Source organism: Momordica charantia (genome assembly GCF_013281855.1).
Source record: "Momordica charantia cultivar OHB3-1 chromosome 10 unlocalized genomic scaffold, Mcharantia_2.0 BLBB01000010.1, whole genome shotgun sequence".
Lineage (NCBI taxonomy): Eukaryota > Viridiplantae > Streptophyta > Magnoliopsida > Cucurbitales > Cucurbitaceae > Momordica > Momordica charantia.
This window is the reverse complement of record NW_028275158.1, coordinates 15,890,093-15,914,732: the sequence shown is the minus strand read 5'-3', so window position 1 is coordinate 15,914,732 and position 24,640 is coordinate 15,890,093. Positions and strand designations below refer to the sequence as shown.

Sequence of the window (24,640 nt, the reverse complement as noted above, 5' to 3'; positions counted from 1 at the left end):
TTAATTCAAGATGGCTACTTCAAAAAGTACGTCGGTAAGCCGGTCTCGAGGTCGACATAAAAGAAGGACGAGAGGAAGCATTCAAGGACGCCACCTCCCAGAGATTACCGACCTGCGGTCATCAACACAATTTGTTAGGCCCAAGTGGGGGTATTCTGGAAATAAAAGAAAAGAACTTGCCAGAGAAGCTAAGCATGAAGTCTGCGCCATCCAAGAGAAGAAGCCAACCTGCTCTATTGTCTTATCTGATTCTAATCTGCCCCACAATGATACCCTGGCGATCTCACCACTGATCAACCACGTTCAGGTCAAAAGAGTGTTGGTGGATGGTGGCACTTCGACCAACATCTTATCCCTCACCAATTACTTAGTACAGAGATGGACTAGGGCACAGCTGAAGAAGAGTCCGACAACTTTAGTTTGATTCCTAGGGGAATCTATCACCCCCTGAAGGTTGCATCGACCTTCCTATCACAATTGGCCAAGGTGACATCCAAGTCACTCAGATGGTCGAGTTTGTGGTGATAAACGGTGGTTAGCTTACAATGCCATCTTTGGGCGTCTCATCATCCATTAACTTCGGGCTATTCTGTCAACCCTACATCAAGTCATGTATTCAACTATCAACGGGGTCAGAATGATCCGAGGAGAGCATAAGACATCCCGAGGTGTTATACTTCGACACTCGAAGGATCGACAGTTTGTGCCTTGGAGGAAGAGGCAACTTTGCCAAGTCCAACTGTTCCACCCTCCGAGGACGAACAGCTCAAAAACAGCCAGCGTGAAGTAGCTGCACCCACTGAGGAGTTGGAGCGTGTCCCCTTGCTCAACGTAGAAATACAAGTGAGCATTGACACCAAGCTGGGAGCCACTTATAGGTAAGAGGTCATCTCCATTCTCAGATCAAATTCGGACGTGTTTGCATGGTCTCATGAGGACATGTCTGACATAGATCCAAATATTATGATGCACCGCCTCAACAATGACCCATCATTCCGACTTGTTAAACAAAAGAGAAGACCTGCAAAGAAGGATATGAGTGATGTAATTGTTGAGAAAGTAAACAAATTGCATAAGGCTGAATACATAAAAGAAATTTTGTATCCTTAGTGGCACTCTAATGTTGTCTTAGTTAAAAAGTCCAATGGAAAGTGGAGAATGCGTGTAGACTTCACCAATCTTAGCAAGGCCTGCCCAAAGGATTGTTTTTCATTGCCGATGATTGAACATCTCGCATACGCTATGGCCAGACACGAGCTGCTCACCTTCATGGATGTCTAATTCGAATAAAATAAAATAAATATGCACGAACCATACCATGTCCACACATTCTTCATAACCGATCAAGGTATGTACTGTTACAAGGTCATGTCATCTGGCCTAAAAAATGCAGGCGCGACTTATCAAAGAATGGTAAACAAAATGTTCGCCAACCAGATTGGACACAATATGGAGGTGTTCGTGGAAGACATGCTTGTCAAGAGCAAGTCCAGGTCGCACTTGGCCGATATAACCGAGACTTTTGAAGTCCTTCGCAAGTATCAGATGAAGCTAAATCTGCCCAAGTCTGCCTTTAGAGTTTCGTCTGGAAAGTTCCTTTGTTTTATGGTGAACAACCAAGAATAGAAGCCAATCCGGAGAAAATAAGGGTCGTGCTCGATATACAAGCCCCAAAAACGCTCAAGCATTTGCACTGCCTAAATGGAAGAATCGCTGTGTTGAATAGGTTCGTCTCCAGGTCGACCGACAAGTGCCTCCCTTTTTCAAAGTGTTGAGAAAGAAAGACCCTCTCGAATGGACGCCCGAGTGTGAGGTAGCTTCCGAAGAACTCAAGAACTATCTCTGCTCGACACGATTTCTTGCGAAGCCCATGTCCGGAGACAGACTACATTTGTACCTGGCCGTGTCTGATAATGCACTTATCTCGGCCTTGATTAAGCAAGAAGGAGTGCGCCAAAGTCCAGTTTATTACACAAGCAAAGCCATGACCGAGGCCGAGACAAGGTATCCTCAAATGGAAAATCTTACCCTTGCCTTGTTCACCTCGGCACAAAGACTAAGGCCGTACTTCTAGGCCCATACCGTGACTGTACTCACAAACATGCCTTTGAAACAAGTCTTCCATAAGCCAGAGACATCTGGCTGCTTATTGAAGTGGGTCGTGGACCTAAGTGAGTATGACATTCAGTTTGAGCCTCGAACAGCCGTGAAGGGGCAAACAATTATGAACTTTATAGCAGAGCTGAAGCCTCAACTCGCCCAAGCTTCCGCTCCCGACCTGCCGTGGACTATGTACATGGATAGGTCCTTAAACGAAAGAGGATGTGGTGCAGGAGTGCTCCTGCTCGCCCCAAGTGGCTTGCACTTCGAGTATGCTCTCCGCTTTAACTTTCACACCTCAAACGATAAGGCCGAGTATGAAGCCCTGTTGACCGAACTGCACATGGCAAAGGGGTTGGGGGCCAACCATATCAAAATCTTTAATGAGTCCCAGCTGATAGTTAATCAGATTAAGGACGAGTACCAGACAACAGACCCTCGAATGGAGAAGTATCTAGGAGAATTACCCGAATAATTACCCAATAATCTAAGTGTGATGGACGAAGAAGAAAATGACGATTCTCCCGATCTTGGAGAATTACCCCAATACTTACCCAAATAAGTGCATGGACTTAATATTTCTAGCATGGTTGTTGTTTTAGATTTTTTGTTGTTTTTGCTTGAGAACAAGCAAATGGCTAAGTTTGTGGTTTGTTATGGTTGACTTTTTACTGTAGAAATATGTGTTGGTAGGCCTATTTGACCATGATTTTGACCCACCCATCATTATTTGCCAAAAAGAATTACATATTCTTAAAGTATGTTAATGCATAGAACATTTATGGATAAAAGTCAAAATATGGTACTTTAGAATAAATTTGAGAAAAATGCGGTCAAATTTGGAAGAAAAATAACAATTTTCTATTTTGCAGGAATTGCGACTAGCTCAATTTTGACGTCCATTTTTTCAAAACGTGCATTTTAATTAATGAAGCGCAAGGATGACATTTCCTATGTGTTTGAATCAAAGCTATAACCGTGAGTCTAAGTCAAATGGAAGTGGTTAGGTGTATCTCAACTCATTTCCACCTAAAATAGTGGGAAGTTCAACAACTTCAAGGGCCTATATAAGAAAGTCATTCCTGCAGCAGCAACTCATCCTTTACAAGCTCGTTTTCAGCTTCGTTTACTTTATCCTTCGTTGTAGAACTCTTTCTTAGGCTTTAGTTTTATATTTTAGTTGTTATTTCTTTGTATTTTCTTACTTTTGCCTACTGTATTGCTTTTAACTCAAGTTCTACCTTTTGTTCTGCATTTATTATGCTCTTCTTAAGTTCTTTAGCGAGTTTAAACTCCTCTCATGCTTGAGAGAGAAGATGGTCAAGATAGAACTCTTTGTACGACTCATTTATTCGTTTTAATTAAATGAAAAATACTTCCTTTATGTTTTCGTGCATTTCTTCCCTTTAATAATGTTCTACATTAGTTATCAACCTTTTTGTGGAATGCCTTAGTCAAAATGATTTGATTTTCAACACGCTCGGGGTTCGCCCAGAATTGCGCCTAGCACTTTTTTGGGTTGGTTTCTAGAAACTTCTCTTTACGTCTTTTTTCCATATGGCCAGTGGGAACTTGATTTATACACTAAAACTCAACCCTAAGAAGGATGAGTTAGGTAAAATAATAGGAAACAAATATGGGATGTGACTTAGACATAAGCGCATAAATATGGTCCTAGTCATGAGCCCTTTGACCCACAAAGAAAATGAGTTTATAAATATTCTCTGGGATTATAATCACACATAACCATATGATTGTAGGTTACCCTAGCCTCTGCAGCAACCAAAAGCATTAGTGAAAGAGTATAACTCAGTTTCTTAGGAAAAACCAGAATTGCGCCTGGTGCATTTTCCCAACAAAGTGTGTTTTCCATGTTTTGCATCAAAACTAAGGTAGGAAGCAAAGAGATTGAGTTTTATTAAATTGCTTGATAGTTAAAATCTCAAACAACAACATTTCATCACATTTTTCTTCCTAAATCACAATTACATATTTGAATAATTTCACGGCATTACTTGATTTTGAAAAACAACAAGTCCCTGAGGATTCGAACTTGGATTACTCCCAAGTACTACTTGTGACCGTGTGCGCTGGCACGAGTCTCTAATCTTTTTAAAGGTAGAGAAAGTCCCAACAGCTTGCGTCATCCATCTCATCAAAGTTGCCTTCAACATTCTTTTGTAAACTGCTCGACATGACTGATTTAACTTTCCCATGAATGAAAAAATTAAACTAATGCAAAGCAAAATATTCGGAAGCAAGTAAACTAATAAAGGAAAACAAAAAAGTAAATGTTGGAGCAATACAATAATTTGACAAATTATCCTACTCTATTTATTCCTTCTTCTTCAAGGTGATTCTACGACGAATTGGTGAGCTTCAGCATCTCCCACCACACTCTTGCCATAATAATGCTTCAGTCTCTGACCATTAATAGTTAATTCTATTCCACAATCAACCTCTTTTACTCTGGCAGCTCCATGAGGAAATACTTGCGAGACCAAAAATGGTTCAGACCATCTAGATTTGAGTTTTCCTGGAAATAGTTTCCATCTTGAATTGTACAAAAGGACTTGTTGGCGTTTTTTGAAATGCCTTTGTTCGATTTTTGCATCATGTCATCGCTTGGTCTTTTCCTTATAGATTTTTGCTTTCTCATATGCATCTCGCCTTAACTCCTCAAGCTTCAGCATCTGCAAGTGGCGCAATTCTCCTGATGCATCATAGTCGAGGTTCAGCTTTTTCAAGGCCTAAAACACCATATGCTATAGCTCCAACGGAAGATGACATGGTTTCCCAAAGACCAATATATAACAAGAGGTACCCAACGGGGTTTGAAATGTTGTATGGTAGGCCCATAGAGCATCATCAAGCTTCATTGCCCAATCTCTCTTATTGATGTTGACTACCATCTCTAGAATATTCTTTATCTCCATATTTGATATCTCGACTTGACCGTTCGATTGAGGATGATATGCTGTGGAAACTTTATGCCTGATGTCGTACTTTGCTAGTAGTGATGAAGTGGGAGCCTTCATCACTTATTACGGCCCTAGGTGTAGCAAAACTTGTGAAGAAATTTTTGTGTAAGAACTTGGCCATCGCTTTCGCGTCACTGGTAGGGCAAGCTATGGCATCCACCCACTTCGACACGTAATCAACTGCTAGTAGTATGAATAGATGTCCGTTGGAAGGGGAGAATGGGCCCCATAAAATCCATGCCCAAGACATCAAAAAGCTTCACCTCTAAAATGTATATGAAAGGCATCTATGATCGTTTAGAAATGTTTCCTACCCTCTAGCATTTATTGCAATCTTGAACCAGGTCATCCTTAAAGATTATGGGTCAGAAGTATCTGCTCTAAAAGACCTTTGCCGCTGTAAGTTGTCATCCAAAATGCCCACCATATGGTGTGGATTGGCATTTTGTTAGCACCTGGCATGCTTCAGCATTAGCAACACATCTCCAAATCATCTTATCTTGATAAATCCTATACAAAAACGGATCATCCCACAAGTGAAACTTACTCTCATGCATAAATTTCTTCATTTGTTGCTTATTCAACTCAACTTGCAATATCCCACTTGCAACATAATTGGTCATGGTAGCAAACCATGGCTCATCCCCATCTTCATTCACAGCTTTGATTACCAACAATTGCTCATCTAAAAACGTGCCTTAGATTTCTGTCTCTTCCTTTGAGCTTTCTGCTCTTATCAACTTGGATAAGTGGTCAGCAACTAGATTCTCTATTCCTTTCTTATCCTTAATTTATTTATTGAACTCATCAGCCTTGGCTTGGAATTATTTTTGGTCGGTAAATACTTCAAGGCTGCGTGCTCTATGTACACAGTTACTTTGGTACCTACCAAGTAAGCTATGAACTTTTCGAATGCGAACACCATTGCTAGCAATTCCTTTTCTGTTGTGGTGTAGTTAATTTGTGCCTTTATCAAAGTATTGTAGGCCTAATAGATCGGATGCAGCAACTTTGCTTTGCGTTTAGCAAGGACTGTCCCACAGCATAGCCGCTGGCATCATACATTAGCTCAAAAGGCTGCGTCCAATCTAGTGTTGTTATTATAGGTGTATGAGTGAGAGCATACTTCAGGGTATTGAATGCCTGCAAACAATCAGAGCTGAAATTTAACTTTTTATCATTCTCAAGCAAAGAACAAAAAGGTGTAGAGATTTTGGAGAAGTCTTCGATGAATCTGCGATAGAACCCGGCATGTGCCAGGAAACTACGAATGCTCTTGACATTGATAGGTGGGGGCAACGTCTCAATTTCCTTGATCTTTGCTCTGTCTACTTAAATACTCTTGCTTGAGACCCTGTGCCCTAACACAATTCCTTACTGTACCATAAAATGGAACTGCTCCCAGTTTAAGACTAAGTTTATTTCTTCACATCTTTGCAGCACTTTCTTCAAGTTCTCCAAGCCTCTACAAATGACCTTCTGATTACTGAAAAATCGTCCATGGATACTTTTTGTACAACATATTCCACCAAGTCAGTGGAGATGGCCATCATGCATCTTTGAACGGTTGTTGGGGCATTACAAAGCCCGAATGTCATTCTTCTTAAAGAAAATGTCCCGTAGGGACAATTTAATATGGTCTTCTTCTGACCTTAGGGAGCAATCGTTATCTGATTATACCCACTATATGTTGGGTGTGTTGTTCTAAACTCGTAGTTTGTAATTATTTAAAAACAAATTTGTATTTAATGAAGTTATATTTTCATATTCAATGAAATGTTGTTGAATTTATTGTCCAAATCTAATAAACAAACATCCAAGGTTATTTTCATGTAATCGGGACAGTATATATACTGGGTATATATTTGATATACCATCGATATACAAGTGGATAATGTCCCGAGCCTCCGGTGAGAAAACACACTAAACAAGTTCGCCATTCAAATTTAGTGAGATGAAACAATGAAGCACACTTCTATTATATCGGTTTTAAAGTTCTATAACATAGCAAACATGAATATTACATTAAGCTTCAAGCCTTCCCCTACCTCGAAGGTGGAGGGTTAGTTCATAATGGATAAAGGAAAAGAAAATAAAAAGACATAAGAAGCTCCCATCGCCGATGAAGATGACGAAGAATAATAAGCTTCCTTAAGAGCACAGTGTGACCCACAAACAAGCAACAAATCTCCTCCCAACTCCTTCAATGAAAAACCTCCTTCTATCAATAGAGAATGTTCCCTAAAATTGATGCTTCCCAAAATGAATCAATCTTTTCTACCTATTTGTGGCTACAGACACCTTTTCCTTATATACTAGGTCCTAAGAATTTAGAGCACCCTCTGTAAGTGATACAGACGCGGTAACATTTTAATTTCATCGAGTTACTGCGCTGTCATTGGTGGTGGGGCATCCGGGTGATTGTAATCTCTAGCATTTATGCCTCTTCTAACAATGCTCCCGCATAGATCTCATTAATTGGCAACACCCTTCTTGTCCTTAGCTTAATTCTATCATTCTTGCATAAAACCATCTATAATTTAGCATAAAACATTACAATTGCAAAATTTAAAGAAATATGACAACTTGTGGGTCCACTCAATAAATTCTCACATTCTCCTTAGTTTATTCATAAAGAACCTCACATTTCAACACACTTGAGGCCCCAAATAGTCCACATAATACTCTCTTATGAAGAGGTATCACACCCCCAAACTTAAAACCTTGCTTGTCCTAAAGCAAAACTGCTCTACAACCCTAGAATTATGATGAAGCATGCATCTAATTTGAGCGTCTCTTGCATCAATTATGCTTTCTACTGTCACACCTATTGCTAACTCATGCCTAAAACTATGACTCTGCTTCCTGGCAGAATACAAAATATAGCAATCATATCCCTTGCTGCCTAGACAAGACTTCTTTCCTAAAATACTAACATCCTCCTGCTTTCCTTCTCATAAACTTCAATTCAACTAGCACCGCACTTCTCAACCACCTTTCTTACACCTCAACTTTTGCCTTCCTATTGTCTATTGGTTATTGAGTATGGGCTACTGGCCCTTCCTAGACCTGTAGCCTCCTAAATTTCGAGATATCGATTTATTTATTTTTAGATGGTTGAATTACAGGCCTAGAAAGTTACATAGTCTTACAATTGATGCATATCCTTAAGATTAATAAAATGAATACATACCTCGAAACTTAAGAAAAAGCATTATCCTCAATGCGAAAAAGTGTGGTGTCGACTCAATATCATACCCCCAAACTTAGAAATAATGTTAAATGTTAATTGATGAGGAAAGTTTGCTGAACATAAGCAATATTTTTGAATGGACATAGAAAGTGTCTAAAGTGACAAAGGACTACATGGTTGGAAATAGATAAGCAACTGCTGGCTTCGAGAGGCTATTGAGAGGTTTAGTACTAGGGTCTCTCCATCTTTGACTCGTACTTACGAGTAGAAGCTAGAGTCGTTGGAATACGGTCAACGCTAAAGCAGAGTAAAGGCATTCGCCACCCGCAAGCTGATGATGCTAACTTAAAACACGAGGGATAACATAGGATTCTTTTCCATAGGTGCTACTTAAGATAACATAAATAAACACAACAGACTATATAGTAGACACATAATCATCAAATTTCTATTCAATTTATTCTCAAAATAATAGGGGGAACAGATCATGAAGACTACATAACTATCCTATCAACCAAAGAAAGCAAATAAAGCTAGCATGGAATAAACACTGAAATAAAGACAGAAATTTAAAAGCCACTGCCTTGGTGTGCATCTTCACCTTCTTAATCGGGCTCCAACAATGAGTCTATTATCCGGCGCTGTGCAGATGAAACCGGGGCATCCGATTTGGCCAGACGATCAAGAATACTTTTCAGTTCGGTGTCACGTGCAGTGATTTATTCGGCTAATACTACCACTATGGTCTTTAGCTGAACTAAGTCCGTTGAAATTCGCGTCTGGTGGGCCATCATTTCATTAATGGTCCCTTTTAGAATGGCGGTTGACTTCGTTGGTGGTCAAGCAGTCAAGTAGGGGCTTGTCCAGTATGTGCTTCTCCCTGAGGACCTCTTCATCTTGAACCACCGAGGCGTTACACTACATACACATCTTTGAAATTGAAGAACAACTGCCCTACTGTAACGCCCCTCAATTTCACTACAAGGAATGGGGTACCGTTGCCATAATAACTATTCACCCTTTTCCCATTAATGAAACATAAAGCGGAAAACCTGTGGGGTTTCCATCGCAACCGAAACCTGGAAATGCATATTTGCCTCAGTGGCTAATAATCCAAATAAAGAAAAGAACCGGATCCTAGAAACTCATAATTGCCTCAGTGGCTAATAATCCAAATAAAGAAAGGCACAGTTATTTGTTTCCACAATCCAAAAATATGCCATAATTTTAAATAATAATAATAATCAGCACAACTAACAACTCGTTCAAAAAAATATGAAATAAGAAAGAACGTCCCATGAGTCGACCAAAACCTAGTACCACTAGCAATAAGTCTCTAACGCTACTAGCAATGAAACCCCAACCCAACTATCCAAGACAAAACGCAGCTAGTGGTCCCTCCTCGGTCAAGCCACCTCCACGTCATCACCACGATCGAGGGTCCTGTTCACACCTAAAATAATCAACATAGAGGGGGGTGAGTATATAAAATACTCCGTAAGTAGCCCTCACCAAACAATTACCAAACAACATAGTCACAATCACAGCGACATTATACTCAATAATTAAAGAAACAAACATCAAGAATCTATTAACAGTAAAGTGACATTTCGACACTCCAATCAAACTTCAGGATTCTCGTGACTTTGATTTGCACGACCCACTAACCTCTAACTCCTTCAATATACCAATCGTACTAAACCCTGAGTTAGTGTTCCAAGTCTAGCTCTTCGAGGCGCATCGGCCCTTGACATTTATCCCCAAGGTACCGACATCCTTCTACAGAAGCTTGGTATTTGACCTTGCCATTTATCCCCAAGGTCTTGCACTATGCACCGGTCCTTGACATTTATCCCCAAGGTACCGACGTCCCTCTATAAAAGCTTGGTATTCGACCTTGCGATTTATCCCCAAGGTCTTGAACTATGCACCGGTCCTTGACATTTATCCCCAAGGTCTCCGGCGACTACTCAACGTATTGGTCCTTGGCCTCCACCACGTATAGACTCAATACGTAGCCTCAATTTCACTCCATCATGCTGACCCCCAACCCTTTGTACCTGGAGCCTCGACACTCCTCTCTACAAAACTGGTGTACCGACCCCCGAACTTTTGTACCCAGAGCATCGACACCCCATAGCGACATATCAGACCCCAACCTTTCTCTCGCAGGGCCCTAACTCATCCAACATCATACTTGTAACAAACAACACTGACGTTCCCACCCTTAGTTTTAAAGAGGGGTTCCAACTCACGATATCACATCCTGTTAGTCACAACAACCTTCACCATAAGGAAAATCCAACATGCTTATAACTAGACAAGAGTAACCACAATCAGTCTTCTCATAATGCCAGGCATTCTACTCACACGTTTAGCACAACACTCCATTTTCTACCATACAATAGATGCAACAAGACTATCATATTAGAGTCATCAAGTATAATGTTGCCTTATGTATATAGTCATTTCAAACGAAACCACAACAACCTATACATACTACTCAACTAGGGATGGCCATAGGAGACCGTCCAACATTCTCAGGAACATCGACACAGCAATCACACTCAGAAACATAAAATCCAACAGATGCTTCACAACATTCTAGCCAACCTCAATTAGTAAAGCTCGGCAACAACAGACAACATTTAAGCATAACCAACTCTAACGTTGACAAATATTCATTTTGTTTTTTTTTCTGTCCAAAGTTAACCCAGCAAAATGTAAAGCTGGCCAGAACCAATGAAAGCAGACATTCACATATAGACTAGCGTAGACAACAACGCAAGGACTCATTCAAGGTACTCAGCACACAATCACTCACACACACACCCCTGATACTACTTACACACTGTTAGGCTTCCAAAACACGCGTCGATTCAACAACAAAGCACCAAGAGACAAAAACGGCAATTAAAAAAGAAATTTCCAGCCATCGAAACTAGTTCTAAGGTGCTTTAAATGCTTCGTTACCGCCAAAAATGATTTCGTTTAGGTGCGGGTAGCTCCAATCCAACTCGATAGGGCGTGGGTTGCGTAGATCGGACTGTTAACGGACGTGGGTTGCGTACATCACAAACTCCCAAGGGGTGCAATCATTTTAAAGAAATGAAGACCTTGATTCGAGGACAAATCCTTTTAAAGAAAGGGGGGATGAAACGAATCCATTTATGACTAATTACATGTATCAAACGAACAATTATTACAAGAAAGACAAGGAAGATCCAAGAGGCTTTCACACTGCACCTTCAAAAGCTTGTTAATGCACAATAACCAACAAAGATTTTTTAACCCAAATTTGTTATAATGTTACTTCAATGAGTCAAGAAGAGAATGGAGCAAAGATGACACGGGAAAAGTTGTCTATTTTGAAAGATGGCACGGAGGACAAAAAAAATGTGTAGAATTGTGAACAGGTGCCTTGGCAGATTGCACCCCTTGGAAGTTTGTGACGTCAAAGCTTGTCAAATCTCTTTCAAACGTGAAGCGCCTCCTACATGTGATTTCCAAGACAATTTAAAGCAATTATACATTTTCGGATTCACATTTAGTTATCTAGTTTGATGTGCAATCATGTTTTAATTTGCATGTCTTATTTTCTACAATTTGCATTAAATAGGATTTGAAAGACTTTTGGTGTTCCTCATGTTGAACGACCTTTGGCCTATTTAAAGGCTTGTAGTCACCTTGTGTTGGCAGATTCAACATATTGAAATTCAAGAACTTTTGTTCCTTAACACATTTGGTGTTGCTTCTTTCAAATCTGATTCATTGGATTAGTCTCGATCAAGCTAATTCTGGAGTAAGTCGTCTTAGGATCTAGGAGTGACCATCAAAGATTCTAAGTCCGATCTAAGAGTGATTCATCTTCTAACCTTACTCTTGGTTGGAATCATTCGGTAAGTTAGTCGTTTTCGTGAATGTTTCCAAGGATCCTAGAAGGACCTCTAGCTCTGTAAACCCGAGCAACCTTGGCGCTTATCACGCCGCTGTCATGAATGGAGCCGCCGCACGCCGCTGCCACGAATGGAACGTCGCCCACACCACGCTGCTGTCCCGAACAGACCGCCGCACTTGCTGCCGTGGTTTGGGGTGCCGCCGCGCGCCGCTGTCACGAACGAAGCGCCGCTCTACTACACGCTGCTACCCTAAACAGAACCGTCGCGCCTACTGCCGTGGTTGGGTCGTCGTGCCGTCGCCAGGTGCGGTCGTCGGAGAATGGGCTTGTTAGAGGGCCGCCGGCGATGGTTGTGAGGCAGTACAAAGGGAGGAAGTTTGTTTTCCTAGAAGACAACACGTGAAGGTGGGGGAGGCTACGATTTCCTTTTCCTTTTTGTTTTCTCTTTTTTGTTTTAGTTTCCAAATAGTTAGAGGTTTTAGGAATTTGTTTAATCCAACACATGGCCCTTACCTTGGATAAGTTTTGGGCTTTTAGGAAAGCCCACTTAACTAATAATTTGGTTGAAAGAAAACAAGATCCATGGACCCCCAAATAATTAAAATTCTAGTCCTCACCTCCCTATACTTAATTAGTTCCATTAATAGAAGTAAGCAACCGGCCCAACGACTCAGGACAAGTGCCACGACAAACCACTTATTGTGAACAACAATTAAATACATACATAAAACCAATAACTTACAACAATTACCGCAGTAGTTCAAAATAACTGACATAGAGCAATTAGATAAATTTAAAATTATCTCTAAGAAAGAACCCTTGGGACTCGAGGGTAACCTGACCTGAGTAACACCGGGCGTTACACCTACTCTTTAAAGGCGCACTGCACGATTTCTTGATGGATGAGCTAGCCAATACTGATGCTGATGCCCTCCATTAAACAAGCGAAGAGGAGAACCCTCTACTTCGTCAAGGACAAATCATTCATTATTGGCATGAATCAACATTTCAATAAATAAATCAATAAATCGGCTTCCGACGTGAGAAAATTGGACGGGAGGGATTTGGTTCCTTTGTGGGCAATGCTCCAAGATGCTCCAAGGTGAGCGACGACAGTGAGCGCATGAGCAAAGTCTGCATAAGTGGGCTATTCTAGCATTCCGTAGAACTTGGCAGCGGGATTGGAGGGCAAATGAAAAGCTTTGTTGATATTCTCGAGACTCCAATCTATTTCAACCTCCCTCACAAATGTTTTACCGATGCTGTCGGCTCGGAGATTAGCATAGAATTACTTCACAAGCCGAGGGAGTAGATGCCCTGGCGGAGCGCAGAAGTAAGCCTGGTCGTTCTTATCAATAACGTCCTGGATGAATAGGGGCACCAGATCCAACTGGAAGCCTTTTTCGTAGAAGTCCTTCTTGTGCATCCGCTAATACGCATCAACCGCTTTCTAAGAATGAAACCGCTGAAAGGTAGCATCTTGAGGGGTGATAACGCGAGCTTTTCTTCAACCTAGCAGAAGCGGCGTAGCCTTGACCTACACAGAAGAAATGGAAGATTGTCGTTTCCTCTCAGATGAGGAAACAGTCTTTACCGTTTTGGCCTTGTAGGACCGTTTTAAGGATGAAGAAGGAACGTGCATTGATTTTGGAGGCTTCTAAATGTTTGAAGTTTTGGCTTTCTTGGTGGGAGGGGTGTTTGAGGAAGATACAGTGATGGAACTCTTAGACATGCACAGCGGAAGCTAAGGATTATAATACACTTAATGAAGCAATTTAACCAAAATAAGCATGCTTGGAAAAATGATGGATAAGGTAAAGAGAAAAAAGATTAACTTTATACCTATGAAGACCTCCTGTAACACCCCATAACATTTTACGCTATTCTTAACGTTATTCAATTCCCCTGTCAAATATTATTCTCTAAATCCGAGATAAACAACTCCCTGTGAACAAGTTATAAAATATAGCTCCAACTCTGTTCAATACATCAAACTATAACAAAAATAAAACATCAATTCTATAAACTATCATCCAAGCGTCCTCCGTGGACAACACCACCAGACAACATCCATTATTCCAACTAAACAATTTCAATGAACGGAAGAAAATAAAAGAAACCCTTATTCCGAGTCAAGTTAAACAATAGGTGGGAACGCCCATCAATTCACTTGGAACAATTAGTTATTGCCAAAACAATCATGCAAAAACCATCTAATCCTAAACTAAGCAAATATCACTACGCAGCCTATGGTCCTCTCCGGTCATGCCTCCTCCACGTCATCGCCATGGTCACCAATGAACTCTCTGCCTGAAAACAGCAATTGTAGACGGGGGGGTGAGTATATAAAATATACTCCGTAAGTAGCCCTTACCAAGCACACACAAACATCATGCTCATAACCGTAATGGAAACATACATCGTCATGCTCTATCATTACAGTATGCGAACAACCATAGACATGCTCTACTATTACATTATACATTCAACCATAAACATGCTCTATAAGACCCGATGCTAACCACAATCATATAAAAACAACTACTGTCCACTTGGCTCCCTAACACCTCAAGTACATCTATGTTCAGCTCAGCTATTCAAGCTTTCCAAGACCATTCTGTTGGTAGTCTCGGCCCCTGACCATTTTTACCCAGGGCCCCAACACTAGTGCATCGACCCTCGACCATTTATACCCGAGGCCTCGATGTCTTTTCAACTATTGGCCCTTGACCATTTTTACCCAAGGCCCCAATAGTTCTCCTTCCAACAGACTCCTCGCATCGACACTCGACCATTTATAACCGAGGCCTCGATGTCTTTACAATCTATTGGCCCTTGACCATTTATACCCAAGGCCCCAACAGTTCTCCTTTCGAAAGACTCCTCGCATCAACCCTCGACCATTTATACCCGAGGCCTCGACGCTCGTCTTTATCCAATATTGGCGTATCGACCCTCGACCATTTATACCCGAGGCCTCGATACCCAATTAGTGATAGTGACGTATCAGTCCCCGACCATTTATACCCGAGGCCTCGATACCCAATTAGTGACGTATCAGTCCCTGACCATTTATACTCAAGGCCCTGACACTCACCCATTCACTTCATAACTTCCAAAACTCCACATATCATTTCTAGCCTCCAACCAAGATTCCAGTACTAATTTCCTAATAACACCAACCACCACAACGCCCATCAACAACACATCCACTAGTATGATTTCAATGCATCACGGATCTCAATAACACAAAATTTGACAACAACCAACCTGCTCACAACATAGAGCACACTAAAGCTTCAACGAATAATCCTATGGCATGCTTCACATAACATACTTTTCACATAGCAGTTCAGAAAACTTTCAAGAACACGCCCAACACAATCCATCCAAACACTTAATATCCAACATCCATATTCAATAAGCATTACTAGATATAATAAGACTCATGAGACACGCCAAACACTTCATACAAATTCAGACAACAAACATTCCCAAAATAAATTCACTTTAACGCACATTCCCTACAAACATACATCATTCTACAACAGATCTCAGCAGCTCAACAATACAAAATTTCCACTATTATCACCGACGGACATTCAACACTACCCAGGCATACAAACCAACATAAACAAGAGTTACACTGCACGACAACGTATCAGAACCAATATTAAACATCATAAACAATACATCAGCAACCAAATAATAAACATCAACGCACATACCCGCCCCCGTGCTACTTACCAACACTTGTCCTAAAGCGCTACTAAGCTCGTCGAGGGGTTCCTAAATCCAAAAGCAAACCAAACTTGATCAGAATTCATGTTAGAAACACTTATTTTGCATAGAAACTAAGTTCAGATGATTCGTTACCTATTATCTCACCATAATACCTCTTGGGTTAGAAGTGGGTCGACGCCGAAGATGTTCAGGCGCCCAAAAACAAGCTGCAATGGCCTTGTGCTTGCTGGCTCGACGCTGGAAATCAATGGGTAATGCCGATTTGGGTTCGAATCAGAGTGGGTCAACGTCAAAACAGTGTCGGAGGGGATGGGTAACTCAAATCAAGCTTCGTTTAGGTGTGGGTCAATGCCAAAATGTATCGGAACGAAGATATCTTCACGAATCTGCTACTGTTCGCGTCGGGATTGCAAAAAGAACGAGTCGCCGGAGCCGCTGTTCGCCGGAGACAGCCGTCGGGAGTTGCACACGTCGTCGGGGTTGAGGCTGTAGGGTGGTGCGCATGTATCGGAACGCCGTTCGTCGCACACCGCCGCGAGTAGCGCCGTAGGGTGGTGCAGAAACCGTCGCGCCTCCGTGGAGATGCCGTCGCGCTGCTGGATCCGACCCGAGCTTGTCACCGGCCGTCGAGCTCCAACAGACCCGTTCAGATGGGGCCGAAAACTCGTGGGTCGGGCCTCGTTACGTGGGTGCTGCCGTGGGTCGAACGCCGATGAAACTTGCTGCCGCCGTTCGTTGCTGGATTTGAGATCGACCGCCGTGGTGCTGCTGAAGGAGAGAGCTCGCACCGACGGTCGTAATCCATCGGAAATTTCGCCATTCATGGCCGCTGCTCGCCGAAAAAGGGTTGAAGAAGAAGTCACGAGAGGGGAAGGGGCTGCCGGCGAGAAACACGAGGGATGAGGGCTGGCGGCTGGGAGGGATTGAGGAAGAAGAAGATGAAGATGGGGGCTAGGGCAAGAGGAAGGGAAAAGGATTTCCTATTTTACCCTTTTGTTTTGTTTTCTTTTATTCCCCTTTTTCTTTTCCTTCTTTTCTTTATTTACCAACATTGTTTTAAAAATCACAACCTAAATTCTCCAAGTTTAAAAAAAAAAAAAGCCCAACTAAACCGCCCACCGGCCCAAAACAAGAAGTCCAAAAATTACAGTTTATTAATTAAAGTAAATCATACCATGACCCAAAATACGATAATAAACTTAACTTAAAAACACAAGAATAAAGTCCAAACAGGAAAAATTAGAACTCCAAAATTATAAAATCCAAGAATTAAAAAAATATCAAATTTGAGAAAATCCAAAGGCACTAATAATATCATAAAATTAACATACTCGAGAACGCGGGGCGTTACACCTCCATTATAACTTCTTCTCCTAACTCAATGGGACCACCAACGACAAGTCCGTGCTATCCTCGGGTTGATGAACACGGTTGTGGGACCGAATTTTGAGTGAAAACAAAGGGAAAACACTAATGGTTAGGAGAAGACCATACAAAATTTAAGTGAAAAAATTCAGCACTTATGCAAGTAAGCATTAGTCTTATCCAAGTGATCTTCATCACCTATATAAAGACCAAATGCATGCAAAGACAAGCCTTGCATGCCTTCCACTTCAAACTCCACTAGCATGTAAAAGATAGGTGTCATTGCCTTGAAGGAAAACTTCAAAAACCACTAGTTAGTAAAGTTGGATTTTTCCACTAACTTGATTTTTTAAAATAAAACTTTGATAAAACTAGTTTTTATAAAAAAAAAAAATTGAAATATCAATTTTCTATTAAAATAAAAACCAAGCCAAATCAATATCTCATATTAATTGGTATTCGACACCTAAGCTTGATTAATCACATTAATCAAATTACAACTCTTTTTCATGCTTTGAACTTATTTAAAACAATTTAAATAAGTCATACTCTCCATAATAATTAAATGTCAATACAATATTCCCTTAAAAACCGAATTTGAACACTTCAAATTCTTGCTTCACCTAGTTCATCAATTTTATCCTTTATGAACTAGCATGGAGATCCGTTGGACGTACAGATCATGGGCTCCAACGATTCGAAACTAACCGGTCAAACTCATTAACTTAGTTAATCAACATTCGTTAACTAACAGGACTGTCCACTATAGCCTGTATATGCACTCCCCTCACTGTAGATATATTTGTGTCCATTCGATATAACCGTCATCGGTAAGTTGATCCTTCACAGGCCATTCGTACCTCAGCTAGGTAAAAAAAAAACGTTTTACCCCTGATTTACATCTTTTCTCCTTAAGTACCACTATCCCTCTAATGAACAATTGATTTAGGATCAAATCACTAAATCCAATTCCTCTCGGGCCAGTGAGAGGATGGGGCCCCTTGTTCAAGACCCGGGATCAGCCCTTAAGGGAACAACCTCTCTACTATCCCTAAATCAGGTAGGAGTGAATTTCGTCTTGCTAATTCTATGTCCCCAGCTATCTACCCAGTCTTATCCCTAAAATGGGAGGCATATTGAGCAGCGCTGATGAGCTTACTCTCACTTATGCAGATCAAGGGAGAATCCTGAATAAATAGGAGTTCATAGATGGCTCAGGATTTAGATCATGTTATTTAGGTCATCGATAAACGAAATTAATCAGTATTATTCGTAAACGGTGTTAATACGTAACAGTGATTATTTCAGGGTCAGTCTTACACAATCTCATTGTGTAGAACACCCCCGCTCACATGTTTCTACACGAACGAATCAGGATCACTTCGTTTATGACACATTACAACATTTGTAACAATCATAAAGCGGGCCGTATTCAATAGTGTCTCCAGGAAAAAGTACCCAACTTGATCCATGTACTATAGATTGTTTAGGCTATTTACTTGAACTTGATCCAGTTTATGTCTCCACATAAAGTCCAAGTACTATTATAATAGCCAAGGGTTCGTAGTTTATTGGATTTATTAAAAAACAAATTCACTTTCATTTAACAATATTAATGTTCACTGTTTACAAACTATGAGTTTTAGGACATAGTACCCGACATACAGTTGGTTGCTTAGCGGTTCGAGTACGAGAGGATAGACCAGAGAAGGAAAGTGGTTTGGGAAGCTTTGGGGTTATTTTAGGGATGACTGGAGGGAATGGGTCAGTTACGGTATGAGAAGTTACAGGGGAGGCAAAGGGAAAGGGAGTTGGCAGAGGTGGAGTATTTCCGGTTAGCGGAGGAAGAATGGGGTCAACGACGACTGGAGGAGGGGGAATGGTGGATTTGAGGGTGGGGCTGGCAAGAACTTCCTCTTCTTTCGACTGAATACCAAAGAATCTCCTGGGTTTTCAGGGACTTCCACTTCTACTGACCAATCGTTAGCATCAGCGAAGTCTTTATAAGAGCTTTCAAACAATTGGAGCTCCATGGCTTTCTTTCGGTTTGCCTTTTTCTTGTAACGAGGCATTCTAACGAAAGCGAAGAGGTGACGAGGGAGAATTTAAGAAAGATGGAGGAAGAGTTTGGCTGAGCACTTTGAGGTATAGGGGGTGATGGAACTCTTAGACATGCACAGCGGAAGCTAAGAATCATAATACACTTAATGAAGCAATTTAACAAAAATAAGCATGCTTGGAAAAATGATGGAAGAGGTAAAGAGAAAAAAGATTAACTTTATACCTTTGAAGACCTCCATTATAACTTCTTCTCCTAACTCAATGGGACCACCAATGACAAATCCGTGCTATCCTCGGGTTGATGAACACGGTTGTGGGACCGAATTTTGAGTAAAACAAAGGGAAAACACTAATGGCTAGGAGAAGACCATAGAAATTTAAGTGGAAAAATTCTGCACTTATGCAAGTAAGTATTCACCTTATCCAAGTGATCTTCATCACCTATATAAAGACCAAATGCATGCAAAGACAAGTCTTGCATGTCTTCCACTTCAAACTCCACTAGCATGTAAAAGATAGGTGTCATTGCCTTGAAGAAACACTTCAAAAACCACTAGTTAGTGGTAAAATCCTAACTTGATTTTTTAAATAAAACTTTGATAAAATTAATTTTTGTAAAAACAAAAATTGAAATATCAATTTTCTATTAAAACAAAAATCAAGCCAAATCAATATCTCATATTAATTGGTCTTTGACACCTAAGCTTGATTAATCACATTAATCAAATTACAACTATTTTTCATGCTTTGAACTTATTTAAAACTAATTTAAATAAGTCATACTCTCCATAATAATTAAATGTCAATTAGATTATATATTATATCTCATATAAAATACAATATTCCCTTAAAAACCGAATTTGAACACTTCAAATTCTTGTTTCACCTAGTTCATCAATTTTATCCTTTATGAGCTAGCATGGAGACCCGTTGGACCTACAGATCATGAGCTCCAACGATTCGAGACTAACAGGTCAAACTCTTTAACTTAGTTAATCAACATTCGTTAACTAACAGGACTGTTCACTATAGCCTGTAGATGCACTCCCCTCACTGTAGATATATTTGTGTCCATTCGATATAACCGTCATCGGTAAGTTGATCCTTCACAGGCTGTTCGTAACCTCAGCTGGGTAAAAAAAAAAAACCCCCCGTTTTACTCCTGAGTTATATCTTTTCTCCTTAAGTACCACTATCCCTCTAATGAACAATTGATTTAGGATCAAATCACTAAATCCAATTCCTCTCGGGTCAGTGAGAGGATGGGGCCCCTTGTTCAAGACCCGGGATCAGCCCTTAAGGGAACAACCTCTCTATTATCCCTAAATCGGGTAGGAGTGATTTCCGTCTTGCAAATTCTATGTCCCCAGCTATCTACCCAGTCTTATCCCTGAAATGGGAGGCATATTGAGCAGCGCTGATGAGCTTACTCTCACCTATGCAGATCAAGGGAGAATCCTGAATAAATAGGAGTTCATAGATGGCTCAGGATTTAGATCATGTTATTTAGGTCATCGATAAATGAAATTAATCAGTGTTATTCGTAAACGGTGTTAATATGTAACAGTGATTATTTTAGGGTCAGTCTTACACAATCTCATTGTGTAGAACACCCCCGCTCACATGTTTCTACACGAACGAATCAGGATCACTTCGTTTATGACACATTACAACATTTGTAACAATTATAAAGCGGGCCATATTCAATAGTGTCTCCAGGAAAAAGTACCCAACTTGATCCATGTACTATAGACAGTTTAAGCTATTTACTTGAACTTGATCCAGTTTATGTCTCCACATAAAGTCCAAGTACTCATTATAATAGCCAATGGTTCGTAGTTTATTGGATTTATTAAAAAAAACAAATTCACTTTCATTTAACAACATTTGTCTGAATAACCTCACATTAATGTTCACTGTTTACAAACTACGAGTTTTAGGACATTAATGTGCATGTCTAAGAGTTCGATCAGCAGCAACATATTCTGCTTCCATTGTGGAGTCGGCAATGCAGCTCTGCTTTATACTTCTCCACACTACTGCTCCTCCATTAAGAGTGAACACCGATCCCGAAGTAGATCTCCTTGAGTCTATATCAGTCTGAAAATCGGAGTCAGTGTATCCAGTAAGGATCAGATCCTTATTTCCATACACGAGCACATAGTTCCTTGTTCTCCTAAGATACTTGAGGACATTCTTAACAGCAGTCCAATGTGCATAACCGGTATTGGAGTGATACCTACTGACTATCCCTATTGCGAAGCATATGTCTGGTCGGGTACATAACATTGCATACATCAAACTCACGACTGCTGATGCATAGGGAACACGTCTCATATCCTCAATTGCTTGAGGTGTCTTAGGACATTGTTCCTTCGACAGATGTATTCCATATCTGAAAGGTAGAAGACCTCTCTTGGAATTCTGCATCTTATATTTAGATAACACTTTGTCTATATAAGATGTTTGAGACATAGCTAGCATTCTGTTCTTTCGGTTTCGAACTATTTGGATACCTCGAACATATTGTGCCTCTCCAAGATCTTTCATTTGAAATTTGGCTGCTAGCCAATTTTTTATGTCAGTTAAATATCCTACATTATTCCCAATAAGTAGGATGTCATCTACATACAAAACAAGAAATGCTACCGTGGAGTTGATGATCCTTTTGTAAACACAAGGTTCATCAATATTTTGTTCAAAACCGTAAGATTTGACCGCAGCGTCAAATCTCATGTTACAGGATCTGGATGCTTGTTTTAATCCATAAATGGATTTTTTAAGTTTGCAAACTTTTTGCTCCTGACCCTGTTCTACGAACCCTTCTGGTTGGACCATATAGATACTTTCGTCAAGATTACCATTCAGAAAGGCAGTTTTGACATCCATTTGCCAAATTTCATAATCATAAAAGGTGGCAATGGATAAAAGTATTCTAATAGATTTAATCATAGCAACAGGTGAAAAGGTTTCTTCATAGTCTATCCCCTCCACCTGGGTGTAACCTTTTGCTACTAATCGGGCTTTATAGGTTTGTACCTTTCCCGAATGGTCTCTTTTACGCTTATAGACCCATTTGCAACTGATAGGTCTTACCTCATCTGGTTTGTCTACACGCTCCCAGACCGAATTGAAGTACATAGACTCCATTTCGAGGTCCATGGCTTTGATCCACTGATCTCGATCAACATCATACATTACCGTTTTGTAGGTCAATGGATCCTCTAAGCCATCATCAGGCATGGTGACTTCGGTTTCATGTAAACCCATAAGTGGTCAGGCTGTCTTACAACTCTGCCACTACGTCGAGGCTCTCTCATCTCTTGAGAAGGATGTGACAGACCAGATGTGCTTGGTCTATTATCAACTCTTGTTGATGGACCAGCCTCATCAACAACTCTTGTTGATTTATCTGTAGCATCTTTTGAAATCTCTTCTAATACTATTTTGCTGCGGGGTTTATGATCTCGTATGTGGTCTTCCTCTAGGAATGTGGCGTTTGTCGATACAACTACCTTTTCATGTTGAGGATCAAAAAACAGACCACCTCTCGTTCCTTTAGGGTATCCCACAAAAAGACACAATTTTGAACGACGTTCCAATTTCTTAGGATTTTGTACCAACACGTGTGCTGGACAACCCCAGATTCGAAAATGACGTAAACTAGCTTTGCGCCCGGTCCATAACTCATAAGGTGTTTCTGAAACACTTTTAGAGGGAACGTTATTCAAAATGTAAGCTACAGTCTCTACTGCAAACCCCCAGAACGAGTAAGGCAACTGAGCAAAACTCATCATGGATCGAGCCATGTCTAACAATGTTCTGTTTCTTCGTTCAGATACACTGTTCTGCTGAGGCGTTCCTGGTGCAGAGAGTTGTGACTGAATTCCATGTTCTATCATATAGTCTTGAAATCTCAAGTCCATATACTCCCCACCTCGATCTGATCGAAGTGTCTTAATTGTTTTACCTAATTGGTTCTCAACCTCGGTCTTAAACTCCTTGAACTTTTCAAGGGCTTCAGACTTGTGATAAATCAGGTAAATGTAACCGTACCTTGAATAATCATCAATAAAACTGATGAAATATTCATACCCTCCTCGAGCTCTAACATTCATTGGTCCACAAAGGTCTGAATGTACGAGTTCTAAAGGTTCTTTGGCTCGATGACCTTTTCCAGTAAAAGATCTCTTTGTCATTTTTCCCTCAAGACATGACTCACATGGCGGTAAAGAATCATCTTCTAACTTGCTTAGAAGTCCGCTTTTAACCAATCTCTCAATCCTATTGAGATTAATGTGTCCAAGTCTTAAGTGCCAAAGATAGGTACTTTGAGAAACACGTTGCCTTTTAATTTGAGTTTCAGCTCTTTTAAACATTTCGGTATTATAGACAGCTTCAACTTTGGTTGGTTTTAACTTATATAAGTTGTTTTCTAGGTATGCATAACATATTTGTACGCCTCTTTTCAAAATGAACGCTTCATTAAGATTGAAATTTACGATGTACAAATTTTCTAGCAAACATGAAATAGATATCAAGTTCCTTTTACAGGAAGGTACATAAAGAACATTTTCCAAAAACAGATATCTATTTCCAAAAATCAACTTAATTCCTCCCACTGCTTTTGCTGAGATGAGCTCCCCTGATCCAACCCGAAGAGTGACCTCATCTTCTCCAAGCTGTCTCGAGGAACTAGTTTCTTGAAAAGAAGAACAAACATGATTAGTGGCTCCTGAATCTAGTATCCAGGTAGAATCATCATTCTCCACTAGACATGTTTCAATGACTAGTAAATCGAATTTACCTTGCTTTTCCTTCTCAGCTCTTTTCTCGGCGAGGTATTTGGGGCAATTTCTTTTCCAGTGCCCATTTTCATTGCAATGGAAACATTTTCCTTTTGCAATTTTTTCCTTGCCTTTTACCGCAGCCGGAGCCTTCCCCTTCCCTTTGTCTTTCTTCTTCTTCTGAATTCCTTTCTTCTGATAAGAAGGTCCAGATTTACTCCCAGAGGAAGATACCTTGTGGAATTTCCTCTTTGAGGTAGTACTAACATTTGCCTCAGCCTCAAAACCTTTGTTTTTCAACAAAGATTCGTAAAGTTGGAGTTCATTCAGAAGGGTTGTCAAGTTGTATTCAATCTTATTCATCATAGCATTCGTTTTGAATTGAAAATAACTCTTCGGAAGAGATTGCATGATGAATCCAACCTGACTTATTTCGTTCATGACTGCGCCGTTCACTTCTGCAACATTGAAGTGAACCATCATGTTCAAAACATGCTCCCTTACGAAAGAT

The 24,640-nt window shown here is 40.5% G+C and overlaps 1 long non-coding RNA gene across 1 annotated transcript; it reads right to left on the bottom strand.

Moving 5' to 3' along the window:
- Positions 1-14,114: 14,114 nt before the first annotated feature.
- On the bottom strand, positions 14,115-16,967 carry LOC111024910 (uncharacterized). The gene is made up of 3 exons (XR_015787403.1): positions 16,049-16,967; positions 15,920-15,961; positions 14,115-14,482 (listed from the first exon to the last, which is right to left on the bottom strand). It is a non-coding gene; the product is annotated as an uncharacterized LOC111024910 (long non-coding RNA).
- Positions 16,968-24,640: the final 7,673 nt, after the last annotated feature.